General features: G+C 42.9%; 1 long non-coding RNA gene across 1 annotated transcript; it reads right to left on the bottom strand.

Moving 5' to 3' along the window:
• Positions 1–1,652: 1,652 nt before the first annotated feature.
• Positions 1,653–27,709, bottom strand: LOC307226883. The gene is made up of 3 exons (XR_013843651.1): positions 27,313–27,709; positions 2,041–2,282; positions 1,653–1,958 (listed from the first exon to the last, which is right to left on the bottom strand). It is a non-coding gene; the product is annotated as an uncharacterized lncRNA (long non-coding RNA).

Raw genomic sequence — 27,709 nt, 5'->3', positions numbered from 1 at the left:
CTGCCCAAACTTGCACCCTGGGGAGGTCATGTTGGTGCTGCAGTGGTTTGACTTCAATCCTGGAGATACACTCTATTGCCTCTCAAGACAGATGGACAGCCAAAATGTTGGAATGAACAGCAGAGGGTTATTGAGGTGAGATGAGTATCAGTGCGAGGTAGGTGTAAAAGGAAGCGGGGGAAGTATGATGAGAGGGAGATCTAGGTTGTTCCTAGATGGGATTATTGTGAGGCAGAGATGCATTGGATCCTATAAACAACAGCAGTACTCCCATCATATAGCTGGGTGTGTTCTTTAGCAAAAAAACAAAGAAAGGGAGGATCTGATGATGGTCAGAGCAGTCAGAGTATGGATGATTTAGAGCAGTCAGCTCGGTAACTGGAGTGTAGCTTTACCCGGGGCCGTCTTAAGCATATCTGGTGCCGTGGTGCAAAGATCTCTCCAGTGGCCCCCCCCCCTGTTTTCCAGAATTGCCAACCCTTTTTAGGGAGGATGGCACTGCCGGCGACACGCCCAGCTTTGCAGGGATGGAGGAGGCAGGCGGCGGCTGGAGGGCAGCTCATCCAGTGGGGAAGAAGCTCCTTGCTCAGCTGGCCACTTTGTGCCATGGTGACCACGGCAGGTGGAGAACTGGGTGCAGCTTCTTCGGCACAGCATTGTAGAGGCGGGTGAGGGCGGCGAGCTGATGCCGGGAGGTGCCGCATCCAGCCTCCGCCTCTTCCCTGGCGCCCTCCAGAGATTGGCGCCCTGCGCCACTAGCCTCTATTTACCATTTCATTTCTCTGGGCATTTTGGAGTGCTGGGGCTTTGCAATAAGTGATAGTTGACACCTTCACAGAAAGTTGTATCAGAATAGGATTCCATTTTGCTATGGTATGTGTGTGTAATCTGTATCTTTCACGCACAAGTCCCTCTAGTATCCAACATTCCTGGGTACAAACTGACCTAATTAGTGTGCAAGGAGCTGCCTAAATCATCATTTTAAAGAATGTCCTGGTTTATACATTGTTAAACCAGGCATAGGCAAACTCTAACCCTCCAGATGTTTGGGACTACAATTCCCATCATCCCTAGCTAACAGGACCACTAGTCAAGGATGATGGGAATTGTAGTCCCAAACATCTGGAGGGTCAGAGTTTGCTTATGCCTGTGTTAAACCATAATCTAGCACAATTAGCATGAGCCTAGGGGAGCCTCGGACTTGCATGGTCCGCCTCTGGCGTGGCCATGAGTGGTAGCTTGGTAGCTTTCCTTCTGTTTTTATTAACCTCAGCTTTTTTTGCTTTTTTCTTTTTTGTTAATCTCAACTATGGTTTCTTTCAAGCCATAGTTTAAATTCAGAGAGCTGTTGCCTTGAGAAGAACCTTCATCTGGTGCCCCCAAGGAATGTTCTCATCAGCTGATATGTGTTAAGCATGTTATTGTTACACTATCAGTAAAGATTTATCTTTCAGTGCCATTTTGAGCCTTGGTCAGGAGTGGCTGGTGTAGCACAATGTCTGATCATGGCCTTTGTCACATCACACAGACAAGATCATGCCAGCAACATTTGTCACGCTTCTTCCCCTTCCCACTGCTTTATCATCTTTCGTTGTTACCCCTGTGTGTTTCAATATATAAATTAAATGGACCAGTGAATCATTTATTTATTTGTTTGCATTTAAAATAGTATCACCAGCAGGACACGTTTCATTCAATGTATGTCTCGGAAGATTGGATTTGTTTGGGGTTTTCTCTTGTGAGCAAAGTTGCAGTTTTGATGCAGCACACCAAAATACAGAAAATAAACGGAACTCTTCAAATTTGTCTTTTGAAGTTGTGGATCTAAATACCTTAAATATGTAGCCATATATACTTCATTAGCCTGTCTCCGGTCCTCAATGGCCTCTTTTGTTAACTATTCGTAAATGTTCTGGTAATCAGCTACTTCCTTATATGCAGAGCAAAAGTGAGGATGCCTTGAAAAAAGGGAGAGAAGAGATTTGATTGCTAAGTTCTGCTTTTGAATTTATGGCTGCTTTTTAACGGAGCCAAAGTTACCTCCCCATGGTGCAAGCCTGGGCAGTGTATATGAAGGTCTTGGGCTACTCAGATGACAAGATCCCCTTCTCAGTGGTTGTGTGGATGTGGTCTAAAGGAAAGCAGAGCGATACATCTGGCACCAGCTGGGCTGCAGGAGTTGCTGGAAGGAGGCATGCAAGGCGCCACCCAAACATCTTAGGGATTTCACTCCGAATTTGTGTAGGGTTTACTCCTTAGGCTTTTCTTCTCCTGAAGAAATCCTGCAAGGCAGCCGAGGTTTAGAACCAGAGTTTTCCTTTTCCTAGATGGGCTACCTTCCCAAGTTGACAAGCTCCATCTGCCCCACACTTCCCCCTACAGCACATGCAAAAACTGCCAATGCAAATGATTGTAACAATGCACTGTTTGTTCATTCTGCTCAGGTCTTGTGTGCACTGGCTTGGCTTTCTGTTCCCTGAACACATTCCCTTAAATATGCCTACATTTCATTGGATGCCAGGACTGGACACCCACTTTCCCTTCTGCTCTGAACAGAGGAGAGGTGAGTGAGGTTAGCAGTAGCTGATGTTGGTGTCTTCTTCTACTGATGGAGGGAGCTAATTGGGGGCAGGCCTGCACCATTTTGTGGTCTTTTCTCTTAGTCTGGTGTTTGAGATGGCAGACATTTTGTGTTATGCTGCACACACATAACAAGCTTTTTCTGATTGATGCCCGCAAAATGCGACTGGTGCTCGGATGCGACCCCTAGTTTAAAGGATTAGGAAGTGGTGACTAAGCAGGAACATTGTTTTCTCAAAGGCAAAAGCCGAACAGGGACCTGCAAGTGCTTCCTCTCCATGAAAGAAGAATTCTTGAAACCAAGTAATCACCTCCCATTTAAGTAGACTTCCACAAGTTGCTTCTCCAGTAGTGGCCCTCATGGCAATAAGATGGAGCTTTAGCTATTTCTCGATAGCTGAATCATTGCCTGCTTACTGGGGAGGAAAGGAAGAGGCAGGAGAAGGGGAAATCAGTGTCACATTGTCCACTATGGCCCTCCCATGCCACTGTGATTGGAGAGATCAGCGTAAAAAAAATGTGAGACACTTCTGCTAAAATGTGTTCAAGTTGCAGATTGGGCAGGCCACACTGTCATTCTGCTTTTCCAGGTTCTCGCTGCCCACTCCCCATAAACTCTATTTGACCTGTTTTGACCATGAAGGGGGGAAAGAAAGCTACAATTACTTGCAGGGTGTTTTGGATGAGTTTTGAATAAGCAACAAATTAATATGACATGCTGAACTTTGGCATTCTGTCTTTAACAATAACAAACTCCATTCATTTTTCATTATGTGTGAAATGTGCAGATGTTAGTAGACAATGGAGCTCTAAGGATATGTGATGCTTTAACAAATGAAAGAGGTTGATCCTCTGTTCTGGTTACATCAGTATATGTAAATGCACTCGTAAATATCTGAGAACTGGAGGGAAAGGAGAGGAAGTGTGTTTCTATATAATTTCCCTTCTGTTAACGAATGCTCATGACTATCCCGTTCAGTTAATTTTAAAGCAACAGCTTTGGTTTGTATTTATTTAATGACAGACCATTGTATCGTGCTTTTCTGAAACTAGGGATGGAGAATAAATTTCATTCATCAATATCTCCTCTTAACTACTTGCTGGAAATGGCCCTGAAGGTTGGAGTGGAAACACTGTGATACAGTGTCATGATCCCCTATCTCCCAGTACCAATCCAGAAGGATATCAGGGCCAATGGTATCAAAAGCTGTGCATAACCCAAAGAGAACAAGCAGGGTTACATGCCCCTCCCCATCTTGCTACCAACAAATATCACCAACTTAGGCAGCCAATGCGGTTTCAGTGCCATGTTATATCAGGGTTAGCCAAAGTGGTTAACCCTCCAGATGTTTTTGGACTACAACTCCTCTCATCCCTGACCATTGACCATTTATGTGAGAATTGTTGGGAGTTTTGTTGGAAGCCACCCAGAATGGCTGGGGTAACCAGTAAGACGGGCGGCATATAAATAATATTGTTGTTGTAGTCTAGCACTACATTGCCTACCTAGCTCAGTTGGTTAGCGCATGGTGATAATGCCAAGGTCGCAGGTCCAATCCCCATACGGGCCACAAGCATATTTCTGCATCGCTGGGGGTTGGACTAAATGACCCTCGGGGTCCCTTCCAACTCTACAGTTCTGTGATTCTATAGTATATAGCATCCACTAGGGGCACAAATGGCACTTCTGTGTAATCAATAGTTGCAAGTTTGAAAACATTCTTGCCTAATGCTGAAAAGACCCCTGCATGTGGGCTGCTATCAGATGTCAACACACTGAAGGGCAGAGCGTTCTCAGCGTGGCTGAATGTGTGCTAAGAAGGGGGAACTAGTCACTTGGCCAAGAAACGTGAACATTAGAAAACAGAGAACTGGCTGCCTATCAACAGCAGCCTCCACCCTATCCCATCAGAGACTATTTTCTTAGGCATTGTGACTTGGTTCCCAGAACTTTAAGCTTCACTTAATATGCATGTTGAAATATGCAGGATATATTTTCCCCCGGAATTCAAAGAAAGCAGTGAAAAACAAATTATGAAATTTCACTTGGCCGAAGCAGTGTTGCACTGCTGGCTTTCCTCCTCAGCTTTCAGTGATTTCCTAACATCTGAAGACGTCACTAGTGTGAGAAAGTTTGACATTTAAGAGAAACAGGGGAATAGGATGCTGTTAACCATTGCGTGACAATTATGTCTGGAGTTATTCTCGTTTGCCTTCAAGTTACTCTGTGCCGTCAATGTTGTTCTCATGTTTCTTCACACCCCTGTGAGTTTTGGGCAGCTTGATCCAATCCATATTGACTCAGAATGAAGTACCATCCATGTCAACAGTCCCAATTAAGTGTGTATAGGATTGCAGCCTCAGCTTCTTAAAACTGAAAGATTAGATTATAATAACTCCAATATATATTTGTAGAGCGCAGCAAATTTTGTGTGTCCAACTTGATCTGTTTCTCCAAGATGGAGACCAGCTAGAAAATGATGATTTATACTATAGTGTATAAAGAGCTGGAACCAATCCTAATTGGTCCAGTGGCAAATCTCTCACAAAGAGATGCCAAAGGAGATCCAAAGCATACATCTTAGATGTTGTAGTTATTTAATGTGTGTTTATGCCACTGATCTGTCACTCACAGCAGTGATAAGGGACTGTGCTACAAAAATAACTCCCCAAACAAGGTTTTTCAAATGATAACAATTTATTTGCTTTCACAAACACCAGAGCCCCAAAGGAATAGTTAAGAAGCCATTCATGGAAGCCAAACAGAAATTTGATAGGCATGGGACCTTTGTTTGTCCTTAAATAGCTTTTAGAAGATTCATTTTCTATTATCAAATAGATAAAAGCTGCTTGTGTTGTGTGGCATGCTGAACTTGGCAAGCTGTGATAATGATCCCAATCATTCTGAGCTAATATTTTGCAAGCACGCTTGTTTTTTAACAACAGAGGCATTGAGCCAATGTATAGACCAGCCTTTGCCAATCTGGATTTCTCCAGATGCTTTAGAGTACAACCCTCATCAGCCCCAGGCAGGATGGGATCACTGGAGTCCAAAATGTCTAGAGGGCCCAGGATATTGAAGGCTAGTACAGATAAAGACTATACCACCCTGTTTTCTAGCACAAGAGTCCCCATTCAGTTGTGAACCAGTAGAAGCTGCTAGTAGAATAGCACTCTCAGAATCTGGAGGCATGCTCATACACAGAGCCAGAGTCCTTCCTCCTTTGGGTGGAGAGGAGAGGAACTGATCATTGTACAGCTTCTTTTAGGTCCTTGCTCAGGAGTGACAGAATCAGAAGGGCCTTGATAACCTTCCCATAATCCTAATCCTATGTTCTATGCTGCCTTGGTATGTTTTTGGGTTTTTTTATGAACATGTGGACGGATGATAAATTGATTAGTAGGTAAATGAATAGTCACTGGGCATCACACCCCCAGAACTGGTCCAGGAAATTTCACTCATCCTTTGAGTAGCCAACAGAGTTCTAGTTTCCCCCACCCTCTTCCCACAGTAATCTAGAGGCTGTTTGCGAGTCATTCAAGCTGTTGTACTACACCAATAATCTTTTGTGGGCAAACGCAGAATCAAATATGTGAAGAAAGCTGGATGGCCCTCAGGAGGGAATTCCTTCCTGGAACAGACTTCAAAACATAAGGGACAACACACACACCAAGGAGTGGTTAAGAGCATCAGCTGTACATGGTGGATAGAAATATCTGCCGAATTCTGCAGTTATACTGTCAGACATAGGAGCTATAAGTGTTATGCAGCAGTGCCTATGTTCCTGCCTTTATTTGTCATTATGGGACATGGGCGTAGCCATGATTTATTTTAAGTGGGGCACTCTTTATGCTGAGGGAGGGGCAGAACCGAGTTATCTGTGATGTAATTGGTCAGTTATTTATTTTTATTTATTTACCGTACTTGATTTAGGAGGAGGCAGCTTCCCCTATCCACTGCCCCTTGGCTATGCCCATGTTATGGAATTTGCTGTAACTATAATGGAAGCTGTAGCTTGATTAACCACTTCCTGTTTCAGTTTCTTCTCTCTCCCCTCACTTCCACTGCAAGCACAGGTTAGTAGTTTTGTTTTTGTGCAGACATCTTAAAAAGGTAAAGGTAAAGGGACCCCTGACCATTAGGTCGTCCAGTCGTGGCCGACTCTGGGATTGCGGCACTCATCTCACTTTATTGGCCAAGGGAGCCAGCGTACAGATTCCTGGTCATGTGGCCAGCATGTCTAAGCCACTTCTGGCGAACCAGAGCAGTGCATAGAAACTCCATTTACCTTCCCGCCAGAGCGGTACCTATTTATCTACTTGCACTTTGATGTGCTTTCAAACTGCTAGGTTGGCAGGAGCAACGGGAGCTCACCCTGTCTCGGGGATTCGAACCGCCAACCTTCTGATCGGCAAGTCCTAGGCTCTGTGGTTTAACCCACAGCGCCACCCACGTCCCTGGAGACATCTTATCCCAATTAAAAACAGCTAAAATATGAATATTAAGGTATCCACAATTTTTCTACATGCAATGTTTACCTTACAGAGTCATCAATATTTCTAAGCAAATTAGGAGATCTAAAGTTTTGGCAATAGCCAAACAAAAATCCACAACAGGAATAGGATCTTGAGCACTGTACTAGTGTAAATGCTATTCACCCTAGTGGTCCTACGGCAGCAGTCAATAGGTAGCCAACCTTACGTATTTATTTTTTTTACAACGTACAGATAATATTTTCTATGGTCTCATCCTCTGAATAGGAAATGCTCAGAGCATTAATAAGTGGAATGAAACTGCCAAACTTGTAAAAGAGAATGTTTAAGGGTTAACTACAGCTGTTTCCTGCCTGAAATCTAGCACACTGGATATGTACAAATGCTGACAGTTACTTCAAAGCCTCACATTAAAGGTAGTTTAGAAGCTAAAGCTAAGTTAATTATTATGGAACAGAGTCTCTAGCAGAATGTTACAAGATGCAAAGACATTTGGTTGGGAGTGGACCAGAAGCCTGGAACGTCACAAAAGTATGAAGGCGTTTTTAATTACTCTTTCTCTTTGCTCTGTAACTGTTCTGAGTCAAGTCTTACTCAAAGGGAAAGAAGAAAGTTTCAGTGAATCACCAGTGCTACTTCCTGCAACATGTGGCTTGCCCTTCGTGTCTCCCTGGAAAAGAAAGCAGTCGTCACATCTCTGTAGCCAGTAATACCCGAGGCATGTGTGTATCTATAAACTTAAATAGTGTACACGTTTAGGCCCCACCTTGCAAAAGCTCCTGCATGCGTATGACTTCATATTTAGTAATAAGGAGATTGAATTCACCAGCAGCACTGTTACTCATTGAATGTGTTTTTTTTTTAATTGCCAATAGCACTTCCCTCCCAGACCATTTTCCTCTTGTGTTGTGACCTTTCAATTGAGAGAAGGGGCTGTCTTATTAAGGAATTTGGCTGTTCATCTGGCCCTCTGCCACAGCTGATGGAATTCATCCTCCTCTTGAGGAAGGCAAACTTTTTGTCCTCTTGGCTGGCAGAGGGAAGCCCGCTCCACTCTCCTCGCTGCTGACTGGCTGAGAGCCCACCTGGGCTCAATCTCCCAAAGGAGTGGAGGGCTATATCAAGGCCTAAGTGGACCGACCCCCCAAAAGCATTTGCCCTTTTGAGGGGGCAGCAGTTTCAGGGGAAGGCAAGGACCAGCCCCATAATATCATTTTCCCTTGGTGCCTTCCAACAGCCTTGGCTGCTTGCCCAGCTGTGAACCTATCTGGACAGGAACAGCCTAACTTCTGTTGTTTATGCTGTGGTAACCTCTAGGTTAGATTACTACGTGTCATATGTGGGGCTGCCTCTGAAGACTTTCAGAAACTTCAACCAGTGCAGAATTTGGCAGCCAGATTGTTCACCAAGGCAAGATGGTTTGAGCATATTAAACCGATCCTGGGCTGGCTGCACTGGACCCAATTCCAAGTGCTGGTTTTGATCTATAAAGCCTTAAAATGGCTCAGGATGGCGATACCTCAAGGGCTGCCTTTCCCCATAAGAACTGCCCCGGACCCTGCTATTATCATCTGAGGCCCTTCTTGGTGTGCCTCCTCCATGAGAGGTCAAGAGGGTAGCAACACAAGAACAGGCCTTTTCTGTGCTGGTTCCGTATGTGGAATGCTCTCCCCAGGCAATCTCTCCAGGCACCTTCATTACATATGTTTAGGTGCCAAGTGAAACCTTTTCTATATAATCAGGCCTTTGGCTGATTAATATTCTTTTAAATGTGTTTGTGGGAGGGGGATTATTGGTTAGTTTTTGTTTTATTATGAATTTTGTGCTCTCATTTTTTTTTGAACCACTCTTCAGATGAAGAGCAGTATACAAATCTAATAAATAGTAATAATAATCTTTTCTCTTTTTTCTTTCTTTGGCTGAAGAGTGAGACTCTGGAAATGCTTTAAAGAAATGAAATTAAACACTTAATTTTAATTAAACTGATTCAGAGATACCATAACATTTCCAGGGAAGGCGCACCCAAAGTATTTTGACATAGGTAATAAAAAGTTGGGTGCCCAAGGCAAAAAAATCTGAATGACACCCTCACTTCCACTAATTAATGTATAGGACTATCTACTGTGGGAAGAAGGGGGGTTGTCCCTTTGATAAAATGCTTCCACTCATTTCAATGAGGCATGAACAAGTTGCATTATGCCCTTTTGGTCAGAGTTGTCTTGTTTCACATCCTATAAACGGAGCCTTAATGGCTCCCAGAATCTTTTTATATTAGGTACCCATAGGCAATCCATTATCTCTCAGTGTCAGACTCAAATATGGCTATATGGAGATAATATGACTGACTTATCTTATGTGCTTGTTGTATGGGCTATTGAGGTGTATGAAAGGGCCTTAGGACATGTTTTGGGATCAGAGAAGGAAAAATCAATAAAAGCTTTTTTCTTTTCCCAATCACTTGTCACCAACTATAGATAGCAACTTTATTCCTCACATATTTCCAGAATAAAATCTAACTTAAAAACTCATTCTAAACCTCTAAGCTCTAAACCCTTCAGAGCACTGCAAACTGAAATTCTATGCACACTTACTTAGGAGTATCTTCTGTTGAACCCAGTAGCAATTATTGTTGAATAAATCTAAATAGAATTCTTCTTTGGGACTTGAAATTAGGCTGTACTTCTTACATGCTGTGCTTTCACACAACTACATTCAAGTAAGTGTATGACTAGGTGTATCCAGAGTTGAGTTTCATGAGCATATGGATGACACCTTGCTCCAGAGCTCCAAATGACCGCTCCCAATGGCTTCACATCTACAGCTCAAGAGCCAGAGGGCGGAGAAGCACTCACCCAATGCTACTTTCTGGAACAGCCCCTAGAGAGAATACCAGAATCGCTGCAGAACTGTGCCCCCAATATGCTTTTCTCATAGTCTAGGAGGATGCCATGGTTGATGGTATCAAAAGCTCATGAGAAATCTAGTAAGACCAACAGGATTGCAGTCCCCTTGTCTCTCTCCCAATAGGCGATTGAGACAGATTCAAACCCAGGTCTGAACCCAGGATGAAGTGGGTCTAGATTATGGTTACCAGATTTTTTTTCAATGAATCCGGGGACACTTTGGAGTCAGTAGTGGGAATGGAGAGGCAAAAGACCCTGGGCCCAAGCACACATGCATATCCCGAGCCTTCCCTGATGATCTGCTCCCTTCCCCCTTTGTTTTGACAGATTGGGGGAGGCTCAGGAGTCATGGGCGGGCGAGCGTTGCCCAGGAGGGGTGCAAGGCACGCCGTTTCTCTGCCAGGCAAGTGCAAAGCCCTTCTGTGAAACATAAATGCGCAGAGTTTTTTTAAAAACTGGGCAACAGTCTGCCAGCCTTGACTCCGGAGCCTCCCCCGATCAGTCAAAACAAAGGGGGAAGGGGGCAGGAGATCTGTACTGCCGAACGTCCCTGGTTCACCTTTGGCAGTGGTGGTGGCGGTGGCAGTCAGCAGCCCGGAGCCAGCCTGGTAGCACAGTTGGCTCTGGCTGGCTTCAGGAGCTGCTCGCTGCCGTGGTGCCCGCCATTTTTCATCGCCAGAAGTCCCCATATGATGTGCTGCGCACAAGACACATCATATGAGGACTTTTGGCAAGGAAAAATGGCAGGCACCACGACAGCGAGCAGCTCCTGAAGCCAGCCAGAGCCAACTGAGCTACCAGGCTAGCTCCGGGCTGCTGCGGCTGCCGCTGTCGCATTTCCCGGGGACAGATTTGCAAATCTGGGGACATTCCAGGGATGGAATTTGTCCAGGGACAGATTTGCAAATCCAGGGACTGTCCCTGGGAACTGGGGACGCCTGGTAACCCTAGTCTAGATCAGTGTTTCCCAAACTTGGGTCGCCAGCAGTTGTTGGACTACAACTCCCATCTGTAGCTAGCAGGACCAGTGGCCAGGGATGATGGGAGTTGTAGTCCAACAACAGCTGGGGACCCAAGTCTGGGAAACACTGGTCTAGCTAATCCATTTCCTCTAGGGATGCCTGCAGCTGAGTCACCATGACACACTCAAGTGCTCCCCCCCCAGGGGTATTTGTGATAGGGTGGGTTGTTGTTAAATGCCATCAGGTCCAGGGTGTTTTTGTCAGGAGTAACTGCACAAATTGCCTCCTTCAAGGCAGTTAGCACCACTCCTTATGCAGACATGTACACCACACCCTAAACCCACCCAAACATTCCCCCACAACTAACTTTAATCAGCTACATTGGTTCAAGGGCCACATTGTTGGGAGCATACACACAAGTACTCTGTCAATGTCAGCAGGCTGCAAAAACTGAAAGTGATCTCACAAAACACTGGAAACCTCACTTGGGATTGCATCCATCATGGCATCTAGCTTGCTGTGCCAGTGAAGGTCTTTGTTCTCAGTGCCTAGCAAACAACTCACAAAGGGGAGGTGTCCCAGACTCCCTTCACTGATATAAGGGTCAACAGCCTACAGACCACCCTGAAGAATTATGCTGGCCAATTTCTTAAGGATGTGATGAAAGCAGCAAAGTATGGATTTAAATTAAATTAATATATGTGCTGTTGTTTTAAACACTTTCTGTGCGTAAAAGATACACATATATACATACATATGTTTTAAATAATGTAACTGTTTAATATGAGTTTTTATTATATTGTAAATTGCTTTGGGGTGCCTTATAGGAAGAGGTTCACAAATTATTATTATTTTTTAAAGTAGAAGACAGTATTATCTGTGATGAGTGCATAATAGAAGGCTGCAGTCCTAACCCCACTTGCCAGGAAGTAAGTCACACTGAATTCAATAGAACTTATTTCTGCATAGACATGGCTGGAATTGTACTGTAAGTTTCTGGTTTCTACATTTTAGGTGTTTTCTGGGAAGCAAGACCCACAGTATGCATTGGACTGCAGTCTTAAGCACTGTGCTGAAATACTCTACACAAATATATACAAAATAAACTACTGTAGCTAGGGGTTCTTTAAGTCATGGCTTAACTGTGCTTATCCACAAATCCAACGTATTTAGCATTCTTCCTGTCTGCGCAATATTCTCCTTTGGCAATTCTTTGCCTCTTTCTAGAGCGGATCTTGAATGAGCAGACCTTTGATTAGTCTTCTTCCATGTTTGTACATAAGGATAATTAATGATATAATTATAGCATTAGGAACAGTGCTCACCAGCAATCCGATTGCCAATGACTTATTTACTCTAATTGCTAGTATAAATGTTGAGAAAGAATCCCATTTTTTAAAATAACAGCAGCTTTCAGGTTCCTTCTTCAGCGCTCTTAAAAGAATTGTGAGACGAAAGCAAGAATAACTGAGACCAGAGTCTCCCTCCCACCTCCATTCCACCAAGCACATTTGGGGTGAAAAAAAAATGTGGAGCTGAGTCTAGCTTGTGGGTGGGCAACATATGGTTGGACAATGTGTGCAGCCCCTATAGATACTTCTCAGGCATGTAGACCTAGAATATGCAGTGTGTCTAGAATACTAAGAACAGCTTCATTCTACATGAAAATATGTAATTTTATTTCCCACTCATATAGCAGCTATTTAGCTATTTAATAGCTAAAGTGGGGGGGGGCAGCTTGAGGGCCACTGTCTCTTGTAGGCAAGTTCTGTGTTGGATTGTGGCTACCATACATGTTGTTGATGTTGTTACTATTATGACCCCTGGGGGCATGCTTTGTATGGTGTAGCATCAACTCAAGTATGTTTAGATACAGAATAAACTAAGCCCGTGCTGCAATTAAATGCTGGGGACTTTTGAGAAATATTTCATGCCAAACTTTATTAAGACCCATGGACTCGAGAGCATTTTAAAGTGGCTTCTTCTCCCCTCCATTTGTTTTCATTAAGCCTATAAAATGTGCATTCCTTTACTTATTTAAGGAATTTGAACATGCAGTAGGTTAATATGCCACCATGGAGGCCAAATGAGAGCAGGGAAAACATTCCTCTTCAAGATCGGAATAAATAAATTCATAAACTGTAAGTTTTAATCAGAGGGTTGTCAGAGACATCAAACGAGAGACCCTGTTTGTCTGGAGGTGTGACACTCCCCTGTAGCAATTGCATTGATTTTCACATTTTTCTAGGATATGTGAAAAATAGCATGCCCTGGCAACGTTCTCTGATAATTTGAGCAATGATTATAACCCCAGTACTATAGAATGTTGAGTTAATCAGGGAGAGGCAGCTCCTGTTTTCTCCATTCTCCAGGCTGTGGTTTGAGAGCTGCAAGTGTGTTTTGATTATGCTCAGGAGGTTGGAGCAAAGCCCAATGAGGAACTTTCCCCTATGAGAAACTCTCACACTCATTGTTGTTCTCCGGCAGCTGCCACTCGGAGGCAGGCTGCCTGGAGGTCTCCCATAGCCATCATGAATAGTCGCCATTGAGAGCCTTATCCTCTATAAACTCGTCTGACCTCTTTTAAAGCCATCAAAGTTTCTAGCCAGCGCATCTTGCCAGAGCATGTTCCATAGTTCAGCTATGCACTGTGTGAAAAGGGACTTCCTTTTGGAGGTTCTGAATCTCAAAACTATTATGAGAGTGAGAAAAAGTTCCAACTTTCTCCACACCATGAATATACACCTTTATCGTATTGTCCTTTGCTATCACATCTACCGCACAATTTGTATATTAAAGCCCCAAACATTGCTACCTTCCTGCATTAAGTGAGTTGCTCTAGGTTCTTGATAATTTTGGTTACCCTTTTCCACATGCTTATTTCATGCACATAGATTCTAGAAATGTCAGATATTCTACAAAGCGAACCCATTTTAAATAGATTTTTCATCCACCTTATCATCTAGGCCCACCACTGCCGTAGGGTCTTTGCTTGGTGCATTGACAGTTGAGATAGTTCAATTGCTAGAGCATGAGTCTCTTAATCTCAGGGTCAGGGGTTTGAGCCTGATGTTGGGCAAATGAGTCCTGCATTGAAGGGGGTTGGACTAGATGACCCTTGTGGTCCCTTCCAACTCTATAGGTTCTGTGATTCTGTGGAAGTTCATATGTGGTGGGCCCAGGTTATGGAATTTCTTCCCTTTGGTTCTTTCCCCCCTCTTCTTCAGAAGGCAAGCTAAGCTATTCCACTTCCTTATTTATTTCCATGCATTTATATTCCACCAATATTCTGACAAAGAACCAAAGGCAGCATAAATGTGGTTCCCAACTGGTCTCCCATCCAAGCACTGACCAGACTCAGACCTGCTTAGCTTTAGCAAGCTAATCACTTCCTGTCCTTTTTTTAGACCCATACCCTGGGGCAAACTATATCCTGAGAGACCAATAAGGAGGGGGGAACTCCAAAGCCGGCCAGTGAAGACTGAGCACACTCAGTGGGCACAAAATGCTGGATGATTGTGGGATAAGGAAAACTGACAGCTAGTGGGGAGAAAGATTAGAATGGCGTAACACAGATGTTGGGGCTGGGTAGCTGGCTGACTGGAACCCGAAACAGGAGGACTTGTGGCAAGTCCCATTTGTTGTTCTTAACGTTGTTCACTCATGGAGGCAGAAGGGTGGAATATAAGTCTCTTAGATTTATCAGTGTAATAACTAACTTCATTTGATGCTGAATTCATATCAAAGGTGAAAATATCTGGGCTTCCACTGGAGGAAAGCTGAGGTCCCCATCTTCTGCATTTATTTGAAGTGCTCAGTAGTACAATCTGCCCGCTTTTTTAGGTAAGGGTGTTGCTGCTTGTCCTGGAATGTCTCTATGTATATGCTTGAAGAAAAGCTCTAAAAGGTTTAGTTTACTTAACAGGGCACCTTATATTGTGGACAAAGCAGACATAGGTTTTGAGAGTATGTTATGCTCCTCAAGAAACATATAGTTGCATGCATGCACACACACACACACACACATTATGGAAGCTGATGTTTTGCATTTCTTTCCCGTCAGCAATACTAAGAAGCTGTCATAAGCCCTGTTCTGCGTGCTATCTGGAGGACAGCTATAACCAGCTGCATTCAACTACAGTATCTTGGCAGTAGGCAGATATGTAAGGAGTGGAATGACTCAGGGAGAAATGAGAGAGGGGGAGCCGCGGAAACTGGTTCAAGTAAACATGACATAGCTTCTGTCAGTAAGCTCCCAAGAAACATCACCACACAACGCACTAGCAGAATATTTAGATTCCCTCTTGCTATGTAGAGAAAGTCAGTTTTCAGAGGCTTGGAGATGATGCTATTGTAGCCCACGATACACGTGTTCATTTTTCTGCCCTGCCACGATGTCTGTAATGCTTCAAGCAGTATCTGGAAAAAGCTGGAATTATTTCCCAGCAAAATAGGAATTTCTACGGGCAAAATACTGCCCCTTTTAGTTGCAGGTTCCACTTACAGGATAGCGCCTATGCTATTCCTTCGCTGGTGCTGAATAGTGCATTGCCTGTCCTCTTATCTGAGCCCAGAACGTTTTAAAAAGTTTTGCTTAAGAAATTAGTTTGATTATGGAAATGGTTACGTACATAGCCGCTTATCTGCAAAAGCATAACACTGACCTTTTAAAGCGAAGATGTTCCCTTACTAGAATGTTCTGCCCTTTTAAGACCAGACCAGAAGTGACTAGACCAGAAGTGACCTGGTGCATCCCAGTCAATTTCAGTTTCACCACGCCGTATATGCCCAGTCCTTGAACTGCAGGGCTTGGCACTGCCACAGATGCCAAATAACACACATTCTGCATTGGTCAGGAATCAATCTTTTAGTGTGGCAGCACCTATAATTTTGGGATTCTCTGACATTAGGCAGGCTCCTTCGCTGTACTCCTTTTAGTGCCTGCTAAAAACCTATTTTAAACATAGTTTTCACTGGATTTACATACCGTAGTTTTCGCTCCAAAACACGCACTTTTTTGCTCCTAGAAAGTAAGGGAAAACAGCACTTCCGGGTTAGCGCCGTCGACTAATGGCGGATTCCCTCCGAGCTCCGGAGGGAATCGGCTCCGCAGGATCGGGTCTTGTCCGCGCCGGCGACGCGGGGACCCTTAAAAATCACAGGCGCTGATGCCTGTGAGCGTGGTGACTCGGCGGGCACCATTTGCGCCCCCCCAAACCGCGAAGGAGCCTTTTTAAAGGCTCAGGAACGGGGACGGGGACGGCGCGGTGCTGTGAGTAGATTGCTCCTTCTGCGGAGTGAAGCCGCATGCCATTGTCGGAGAAGCGCTGACTTTTTCCTTGGAACATTTGGACTCAAAAACAAGAACCCGTGAGTAAATATGGAATTTGGAATTCAAACAAATTTTTATTGAATTGGGAACGAGCGGGGAAGGGTCAAAAAGGAAGTCGCCCCCCCCCCTCTGTGTAGATATTCTAACGCAAAGAGCTTGCAACTTAAGGTCGAGAGAACTCTTTCTTTTTATAAAAAAAAAAAAAAAAACCTTCACGGCTTGACGCTATAGAATTTTACCGGAGGAAAACCTAACGTTAGGAGCTAAAGTTTCACCCCCCCGAACCCGGGGGCGTCCCGCGAGAGAACCTGCTGAGGAACCATTGAAGATTTTGACAGCTGTCAAAATAGCTGTCAAAAGGAAAGGATAAAGGGAACTTTGTCTTTGTTGCAACTGCTGGCTATATTTGTTGCAATTTCTGGAAAATAAGGGAGAGCTGCTACAAATTAACTTGCTTACTGGTTTTTAAACTGAAAGACATTGAAGGATTAAAATCCCCCTTCTGGGGGACAGAGACACTACAAGAATGGCTGAAAGAAGCAAAAATCAGACTAAACTGAACAAAATACTGGCTCTCCTGGGAAAGTTACAAGATCAGACAGATGTTTTGACTACAAGTGCGAACACTCTGGCCCTGGCAGTAAACAACATTGTTGAAGCTGACAAGGAGTGGAGGCAAGAAGTTCACACATATCAACAACAAGAGAAATTTGAGAGCCATGAGACTATGGAAGAGACACACGCTGTTTTTGAGGAAAAGGAAGGTGGACTGGTAACTTTGCAGATGTCAAGGGAGAATTATAGTTTGGGGCCTGGCATGCAGACAACAAAGGAGAACAAAAATTTGAGGTGGAAAGTTTGGACTGAGTTGGAAACTGTAAATTTGAGAGTGGAGCACCTCATTAGCACTAAGTTTAAATATGGAGGGCCAATTGGAAAAATCATGGATTTTGTTGGGTCAGAGCCCCTTCGAGCCTTGGGGCTTAACCTAAAGGACTATCCAAGAGGCCGGCAGAGAGGAACTGAGGATGACTTGAGAGCCTCGGATGTGAGATCTCCAGGTTAAACAGTATTGATTGATGAACACTTATTGGGGACCAAAACCGGGAAAGGGGGGTTGGAGTTTGGTAATCCAAAGGGTACATAATTATTAATTACTTTGTTTTAATTTGTTTTGTTATTTGTATGGAAATTGGGAAAGCCTTGGAAGGGAAATATTGACTGACTTTAAGAAATATGTTAAAGAATAAGAAATGATGCATAAGATGTTTAAGATTAGATAAGTTAAAATTGGTGTCTAAAATGGTTAAAATGAAATGAAAATGAGGAATGCAAAAATAATTTAATGGAAGAATGAGGAAAGGTAAAATTACAGTATGTAAAAATCATTAAGTTAAGGTTGAGAATTAAGTAATAAGGATTTGCAGGATTAATAACTTGAACTGGAATACAAGAAGGGGAGGGGAGAGGAGGTCTAAGAAAGAAGTTATATGAAAATAAGCAATTGAAATCCCATTTGTTTTTATTTGTTTTTTAAAATTTTTGTATTTTTTGTTATTTTTTTCTTTTTCTGTGTGTCTATGTTTATTATTGAAAATGCTAATAAATATTTATAAAAAAAAAAAAAGAAAGTAAGGGAAAATGCCTGTGCGTGTTAAGGAGTGAATGCACGGATCGGAGCCATGGCTGCCGTCAGTCAAGCAAAGCGGGAGCCGCTTACACACTCTATGAGGCTCTCGCTTTGCTTGCTTTAAAGCGACCTGGAGCCGGGGAGGAGGGAGGGAAGGAGAGCCATGGCAGCAAAGCGGGCAGCAGCTGCTTACACGGGAGGAGGGACAGACGCTAGCAAAGGTCCGTGCGCTCTCTAAACAGAGCAATGAGGCTGCAGAGGGACGGCAGGAAAGATAAAATTTAAGCAACCAGCAGCAAAATAAAACCAACCTCGAGCTCTGAGCCACGCAGTGAAAACCAGGAAGTTAAAAAAAACGGCTGGGGATGAGGGAGAGGGGAAAACTTCGCAAATCCCCGCGTCTCAGCTGATCCGCTGGGAGGGAGCAGCTTGTTTTCAGGCAGGATAGATTCGAGCATTGTCTGGGTCCTAGTGCCCCTACCACTTTTTTGTGCTCCATTCTATTGCTGCTGGTGGCTGCTTATCACTCAGGCTACAAGGAGGAGCGCTTTTACACAGCTAATGGTGAATCCCCTGCAATCCAAGTCCTCCTCACTTGCTCAAATCTATTCTGCCTCAAAACAAGGAGCGGAAGGAAAAGGCTGCAAACTGTTAAATGGAAAAAAAACCCAGGCACAGGGCAAGTACCTTAAGTATACCTTTAAAGCAACAGTGCTCTTTCCCTCCCTCCTCCCCGCTCAGCTCGCCGAAAAGCTCCTTCTCCACGCTGCTCCTTGTCCCTTGAGTGATTTTCCTTCCCTCCCCACTTAAAACGTGGTTACAAAGCACGGATCCACATGGATCCTCAGGATTTTTGCATTGGGCTACCCCAAACTCACCATCAGATCACATGTCTGTGGCCACAGCATGAACCATAAAAATCATGCACCCACTGTTTCGTTCAGAATATTTTTTTCTTGTTTTCCTTCTCTAAAAACTACGTGCGTGTTATGGTCAGATGCGTGTTATAGAGCGAAAAATACGGTATTATAAACAGAAGAAAGAAAGAAAGAGAAAGAAAGAAAAGCCAGTAATGATCTTAGGAAGATACAGTAAAATTGTTTAGACAAGCCTACCCAGACATGAAGAAGGCTGATGTATATTTTAATCTGTTTTTAGTTTATTTCTGGTTTTCATTGTTTGAATGTTTCAAATCACTGTTTTTGCTGGTGGTTTTTTAATTGTTTTATTCTCTTTGTAAACTGCTTTGAGGGTGTGGTTTTTTGTTTTTACAATCAAATGTTATAGAAATTTTAATAAGTAAATAAATAAATTGGACAGGGGTCGGCAATGTGATGCCCCTCCAAAAGTTGCTGGACTCCCAGTATCCCCAGCCTTCATGGTCAATAGTCTGGGATGGTGGGAGTTGTAGATCTGGAGAGCATCACATTGGCTACCCTTGGTATAGAACAGACATTAGGAAAGAACCAGGAGAAACTGTGATTTTAGAAGGGTCTCCGCTTCGCTGTAGCGGTTTGACCCAATTTCCACGGAGCGGGTCCCTCCAGATCAGAGGGAGTCCGCCATTACCGATGGCGCTAAACCCAATTTTGAAACTACTCATGGTGGCTCAGAGCAAGTTCAATGCAGGGCTAAGGTGAAGATCACATTGGGCCCTTTGGATTTTCCCTCCCTTTTAATTTAGCTCAGTACAATCATGACAGCTATAATGTAATGAAATAGTTTGCTGGTTTCATCATGAATAATGTGGGAGAACCCATGGTAACTTTAACCATTCATGATGAATCCTCTGATTAATATGAGCAAATCAAGTTGATTAAATAGCTGATCCTTCAAACCCGTTTGACTGCTTGGCTGCAAAGAATTAATTGGTTTGGAAACTGGAAGATGGCAGGTGTGTGGACATGAACAGCTTTAACCTGGCTGTCTTGAATGCTGAATGCAGATATTTGGGAGAAACTGCTGGCTCAGTCCCGTTTTGGGGTTCTGGACTCTGAATCTACCTGGGCCAGCTACAGCTTCCTCACTTTTTCTTCTCAAAATAAACAGCATACCCTTGTGAAGTAGCATGAATGCATGAAGAAACTCCAGATGAAACTGTCCCTAAATAGGTTGTCCTGAATTTCAGACTCCTCAGAAAATGGCCAGTGCAAAGTGACAAGGGTGTTGCTTGAATGACATTTGTTCTTAATGGGAAATCGGCACGTCTGAAGTCAGCAGGATTCTGCTATTGTTCCATTAAAGTACATCTTGGTGTGCACTCTTTGTTCTACTTAGGCTGAAGCGCAGCAATGCCAAAACAATTGAATTGAAGCCAGTTTAGGCAATTTAACTAGGCGGTAATTGAAGCTGCCTGTCCAGAACAGGCAATGTTGAAAAGTCCACAGTGACTTCAGTCACAGCCAGTTGGAATACATGTGGCCAGTTTATATCACTTAAAATAAGGTACAATGGCATGAAGAAGCCAGGAAATGGTGAAAGCCTGAGCTCCTTAAGAACCCAAGACCTTTCTAGCTGTTTGACTCAAAGCACAGCAGTGTGAGATCAGTAGTCCAACTACCCAAAGAAAATGGTAAGCTGTCCAAAAGGAGAAATTGACAGCTGGGACCTTTTCTGATGTTTGTTCTCCTTGCCTTTAGACCACCTTCACTGAGCTCTTCTGTTTCTCCCACCTCTTACTGATGAAAGAAGCAGTGGCAGAACTCAAATGGGATCCCAAAGAGCAAATTTCAACAGCATCTGCAGAGCTGCCATCTCTCCTGACCATGGTCCACACTGATGTGCCACAACACACAAATATACATATATATGCAATATGCCTACTTTCTTCATCACCTATAGTCAATGTGGCTGGATTTCAGGAAACTTGCTTAGCATAAATACTTCAGAAAGCTTTTCAAGTTGCGTGTAAATACATCTGCTGCTGATTACACTAACTGCCTTGTTTCCCTTTACTTACGAGGAACCGAAAAACCATAATGAAGAAATAATTTGGGCAGTTTTTCTTGGCAAAAGGTACAGTTTTGTCTACCACTTGTGTGCTCTATGATTCATTTCCATAAAACGTCATTCAGTTCCAAAACTATCAGAGATTTCACTCAAAAGTATATATACTGTAGGATATGGTGGATGGAAACTATGTCACATAAATTGCTATTTAAAGTTCTTTGGTTTTAAAAAGAAAAATCAAAGAACTGAGGAAATAATGGAAAAAGCATTTTAAAGGAGCAAAACCAGGCTTTAAAAGCCTTGCTATATAACTTCAAAGCAAGGTTACTCCAATAAGGGCGTTAACTGACCTTCAGACACTGCATGTTCTAGAATACCTCAGAATACTTCTAGGTGCATAAATTATTATTGTTTTCACTTACAAAGTCCAGGACCCTCCCCTTCAAGTGAAATAAGTCAGGGTCCAGACTTTGGCATCTCTCCTGGACTATAATTCCACACCTAATGGCAGAGAAATTTTAACTACATAATGTCATATGGGTTTTATCCAAATTCTCATAGGGTGGAAATAGCACATGATACAGTTCTTCTTCAACTGTATCATTTCAGAGAACAGACCGAGGAATTAGAAAATCAGATTTTAAATAAATAAATAAATAAATAAATATTTTATTTTATTTCTAGGTAGCTCACTGTGATGCCAAAAGGTTTATTTGGTTCCCCAGCCTCCTCCCTCATTTGTCCATTAAAAATTATATTAAAAAAATGTTTTAGACTTTTTTTTAAAAAAATACTGACTGTGATGCCAAAAGGTTTTCTGTAGCCCCCCAAAATATGCTTATTAAAAAAGCTTTCTCAATAATATGCTTTTTTTCTACTGACCACTCCTGTGGGTCATCTGCTAAGTTTCTGTGATACCAAAATGTGGTTGATGAATCTTCCCAGACCTCCTCCATATTTGTCCTTTTAAAAAAATTAAATGCTAGCTACACCCACTGACATGTGTACACCAGAGGGAGTTAACCATAGGACAAGAATGGCCCTCAGCCGCCCCCCCCCCAAATGTTAGTTTCCCTTGACACAAGGTAAGAGCTGACATACTGCATTTGGTTCTCCAATCCCCAAACCTTAGAACTGTAGGAAAAGTGTGTTCATTTGGCAAGCTCATCTGTCAGGGCTGGACATCTGTCAGGGCTGGAGTCGGACACAGGTCAGCACGAAAGATGCAAGACTCCATTGTCAGTGAAGTTCACTCTTCATTCAAGGAAACAGCATGCAACTCTGCAACACTTCCCAGCAGGTCTGGTCCTGTGGAGCAGTTGCCAGGACTGAAGGTCCCTGCCTTCCACTCTTTCTAAGGCTCCTCCTCTCCCGGATTTTCCCCAAGCAGTCTCAAACTGTATCTGCACACCTCTGGTCTCTGTTCTGCCCCCCTCATTATTCTGTGCATTCTTGGAGACCAGGACAGACAGCTTGGCACATCAGGAGAGGGAGACTCCCTGGATTTTCCAGCAGCCTCTTGACCCCACTTCCTCTGCTTCAGCCCCAGAATCTGAAGTGCTCCCTGTCACAGGCTCTTCCTGCTCACTACACCCTGTTGCCTCTTCAGCATCCAGCCCCTCCTCCCAATCCTTGACCTCTCCTCAGTATTCCACCACCAATCCCCTGGCTCTGAACCTTCATCCTCTAGGGTTTCCCTTGGGGGTTCCCCGGCTGCTGCCTTCGACCACTCCTCTTCGTCCAGCCAGTTCCTGACATCGTCTCAGTGATTGGGCTTCTCTCTTGGTTAGCATGTAACACACTTTAGAAACCCTGGTCTGGAACTGAATAGGAGGTCAACAGATGAGTTTCCCAATTATAAGGCAACATTGAGATTGCATACAACCTTGCTTAACCCACCTAAATCTTGAAATGTGGACATTCAGTGCCAATGGCCCACTAAGTCTAGATAACTTGTGATCTGAAAAGGGGGCCTCTGTTTGTCCCTTGGGTATCCAAAGCTTGAGAATTGTGTTTACAAGGGCATCCAGTCTCCCTCTCCTCTTATGTCCAGGCATTGCGTGGAACACACTGGTATTTGCTTTATAGCCAATAATTTTCTCCATTAGTGCCTGTTAGTATTTTGCAGTACTAGAACCTGAGAGTTGATGGGGGGTTGGCTGTTTTCATGAGACATTCCTGAGCCTGCAAAGACAGCGAAACATAACTTGCAAACTGATAACACACAGATCTGACTTTTAGACTGAGCAGTGCATGACATAACCCCGCCCCCTCTAAAACAGGCTCAGGAGTACCATCTGTCATTCAGCAAGGCATTCTGTCCTCTCCTCTCCTGCAATGATGTAACTGCTTCTTTATGGCCCCCATTTCAACAGTATTTGAACAGACCCAAGATGCAATATGAAAATGTCATTTCTGAAGCCTGCAGGTATAGTTAAAAGCAGAAGTAGCTGTTGGTTGCATGCCACATGTTGCATGCTACATGCACTCTGACATTGCACTGTATTAAACATCTCTGCAATTGTTATTCAGTCGGTGATTTTTTGTTACGTGTTTCTAATAGATTGTGCTGTTTTTATGCATTTTTATCTGCAGTAAGCCCCCAATTTATGCACTTGTGTGCATTCAGCTTATGCACGTGACAAAACAAATTTTTTAAAGGGAGCGGAAAAGGGGGAAATGACTTTGGCCATCCCACCTGTCATCGCATAGGCATTTTCTCCTCCTGCTTAACAAACACAGGTGTGGAGGTTTGTTGGCATTCAGTTTTAGCATAGAACTGAGTCCTGATCATGAGTAATGAATTTCACGATTATATCTTAAGGCCTGCTGCCCCCGCACCAGCTTGCTTTCTACTCGTAGTTGCATACTTTTATTTCAAGTTGATTTCATTCTCTCTCTCCTTTTTACTAAGCCTCACCTTTTTATGCTTGATCAAACATATAAGTGGAAGTTAGTGGGAACCTCCATCAAACTTTTAAAAGTGTAAGAGGAACCACACATCAGTAATAAACAGAGAAAACTTGATGGCATGATAAAAATGTCTATGAAAATGCTTTTCATTTTTCAGGTCCGTTTATATGAACCATGTAATTTCAGGAGCAGAGCAAACTCTTGCCATATATATATATGGACTTAAGTGAAATTCTGCAGTGTTAGCTTAACGTGGACTACCTTTGAAGGTAACAGAAAACACAAATGCGAGACTTAAGGGTTTCAATTTTCAATTTGTTTACCAGCTTATCAGCTGTTTATTTTAATTCCTGAAATGATTTAGCACTCTTTCCTTTTGGAGCAACCAGATCCTAGAAAAGCGAAACATCAGCTGTGAATACTATCAGGCAGGCCAAGTCACCAAATGCCAATCTAAGTAAACAGACATGTGACCCTGGCAGTGAGGACACAGTGAGACATTTCCCCTGCCTGCTTGTACGTGGCTTGTAGGGTAATGTCACAGACACACCTTCCATATAAATCATATGTGAGCAGATCTTCAGGACAGCTGCTCCCCCAACGAAGCCTCTTTTACCCAAGCGACGTGTTAACCACAAGTCTGCTCCGATAACCGCAAGGAAATGCCAACAGGGCTTCATAGGGAAATGGTGGCTATTTTCGGGTGGGACTTAATCTCATATCAGCAAATGTGTATCAGCACAGTTTTATTGATTTGGTGCTCCTGCACAACAAACCAACTTTCCCCACAATATAAGGGTTTTCCAAGTAAGGAAAGAAATGGCAAAGTGTGGGATAACAGTTGTTTGATCTTCAAGGCAACATCACACAACCTCACCCACAAACAAAACCACCTCACACACTTTCTGCCAACAAATCAGGATGCATGACCAGTAAACAGGTTGTATGGAAGTAAGGGTTGTCGCTTCCATTTTCCGTCTTGCCTGTGGATTGTGTTGATGTGGATAATATAATTCACACGCACAAACACACACACACACAAATAAAAATAGACACCGCAATTGTTATTCGGTCAGTGATTTGTTATGTTTTTAATGGGTTGTGTTTTTATAGATTTTATGCATCTTTATATACATTAAGCCCACAAATCACACGCTTTATGTGCGTGGCAAAACAATAAAATTTTTTAAAGGGGGCAGAAAGTGGGTGGAGTTCTGGAAAAAAATAACTTGGGCATCCCGTCCACCATTAAACCCAATGTGTGTTGACTACACAAGATTTTGACTTTAGGCACGATCCCTGGAATGTAACCCCTGCACAAATTTTGGGCTTAGAATAATAGAATCTTAGAGTTGGAAGGGACCCAAGGGTCATCTAGTCCAACCCCTGCAATGCAGGAATATCAACTAAAGCATCCATGACAGGTGGCTTATTCAAGCTCTGTCTGTCTTGTTGTAAACCACCCTGGGGGTTGCACAAAGGGTGGTATATAAATCATCCCTATATATGGAAGTTGTATAGAAGATTATAGCTGAATGAGCTCAATCTACAGTAATGAGCAAGCAGTTCTAACACCCAAGGCCTATCTGGGTATGTAACTGTCCTTGCAATTTTTTTTGGCCTTCTTGAATGACACTGAAGCTTGACAGCTGGCATCTGTTGCCTTTTAACATGTGAGATGTCAGTGTGGTAATGTCGGAATCATTTCCTTGCACTACAAAAATTGATTTTTCTTCATGAAACCTGTTGCGTTTTCTGTTTCTTTCTGGCTATATTGCCCAATTAAACGCATTAACCTTCCTGAACAGTTTCTGTTGCTGGCATTTACTGGGTGCTATGGGCAGGTTGTGATCTATCCTTCCTGCTTCTAAACTTTAAAACTTATATACTTTGCAGGAACCTGCTGGTGTCAGGAGCTCATATTAAATTAATACACTCAACACACACACAATATCCAGCATGCTTTGTTTTAGTACTATGGTGAAATTCCACGCCTCTGCAGATAATCTCAGAACAATGTTTTGTTACCTCTTATTAGAAATGCCACCATATTTAGAAAGCTACATGAGCTGGGGACACAAAACATCTTCTTATAAGGTTAATAAAATACAGCGCTGTGTCCAATCCCAGGAAGTCCTCACTTGAACTTACATGAGCTATGATGTTTTGTGTCACTAATAAACAAAACTAGAATCATTTAATAAGCTACTGATTATTATACGTACTGCCACCAGTGATTTTATTTTTTACTTTACAAAGCTGTTCCAGGAAACAGAGAGGCAGCTTGTTCTTTTGAGATGGGAGAGATTTTTGCTGTGCCCCCCCCATTGCATAAACAGCCTTGTTCTGTAAACTGAGTGTGATAACCCCTCCTGAAAGGGAGTTGTGTTGAATAGGCCTGGTTTCCACAATCTGTGACTTCTTCTAAACTCCCAGGCAGCTATAAAAAGCGATGAGATTAGAAAGTTATCTTTGCCCTCTCCTCGCATGTAATAAAACTGCTTTTATTCCTTTTCTGCAGAATTCTGCAGAATATAAATTCTGCAGAATTTAAGGGTGGAGTGAGGGTGATATATAGTATATGTAAAGGGTCTTTTATACTATTCTCAGATTTCCCCAGGCTATGTATTCTTTACAAAAAGGAAACCTGAGCAGTATTTTTCCAAGGAATTAGTTTGCTGCTGTTCTGTCATGAGTTGCTACTATCTGAAAAATAGTGAGAATTTTTCAAGTGGCCCACACTGGTTGCCAAAAACTTGGAGGATATGCAAATATTGCAACCCAGGTTCTATTATCTGATGGCTCCCAGGAATGACATGTGGATTTCCTTTCCCTCTCTCTGGTGAGCCTTTGAGTTGCCAGCTTGTTTTTCTTGGCTGGGCTAGATGTCCCTGATAGTTATTTGACAAACAGAAAATCACCAGGGATAGGTTTTCTCAGAATTACATCTGCAAAGTAACCTCACCTGCAGAATTTCTGCTTGTCAAACAGTTGTGAAAAGGCACAGCTGCCCAGCCAATTCTAAGCTCGGTAGAGAAAGAACACACACTTCATAACTTGGCTACTGGAACCACTGTAAGGATTCCATTTAATTGAAAACTGAAGCTTAGAGAACCTGCTACGTTCTGGCTAACACAATAGTGCAGGAAATGGAAAATCCCCAAAATAGGGCATTTCAGAGTGGGGTACGCTGCTAAAAGGCCTGGCTTTTTTGTTTATTTAATGAAATTCATACACCATGTTATAGATACCCCATAAGGGAAAGGGAGCAGTATTTTTCTTATAACACACCGCTTGATCACAAAAAGGGGGGGCGGGGAATCCTCAAAGAGGTTTACAAAATAATAATAATAATAATAATAATAATAATAATAATAATAATAAACTATGAGATTATCTGTAAGAAGAATTAACAACATTTTGAGACTTTCAAAAAGTTAAAATAACGTTTCGAACACTTTCCTTCTTAAAATTATCAGATTTGGTGATAAAGGGAAAAATAAATAAAATAAAATAACAAATTAGAACTCTCATCAAGTCTCTAAATACCTGGGTGGAGGCTTTTGGTTTTTCCAATATGCTCTCTTCCACTTTACAGATGGCTTTTTCGTTAGTATTCCAAGCTCTATGATACCCCTTTTCAGACGGGAGAGGTCTGAACTGTACACGGTGTTCTAAATGTGGCTGGAGAGGAGATGTATGAGATGCTTCACATTTTCAGTTTCCTAGTGATTGCTTTAACCAGATTTACAGTTTTACTGTCTCAGCACACTGATCTTATGCAATCCTAAGCATGCTTGCAAGAAGTAAGCCCGACTGAGCTCAACGTACTTATCTCTAAATAAGCATGCAAGAATAACGCAGCGTCAGTGACCTGTTCGCCATCAACTCAAGATTTGGTTTCCATGTAGTCATAAAAAAGCGTCACTCATTTCTTTTAGGTCAC

This window comes from Podarcis cretensis (assembly GCF_951804945.1).
Source record: "Podarcis cretensis genome assembly, chromosome: 11".
Taxonomy (NCBI): Eukaryota; Metazoa; Chordata; class Lepidosauria; order Squamata; family Lacertidae; genus Podarcis; species Podarcis cretensis.
This window is presented reverse-complemented; position numbering and strand designations above follow the sequence as displayed.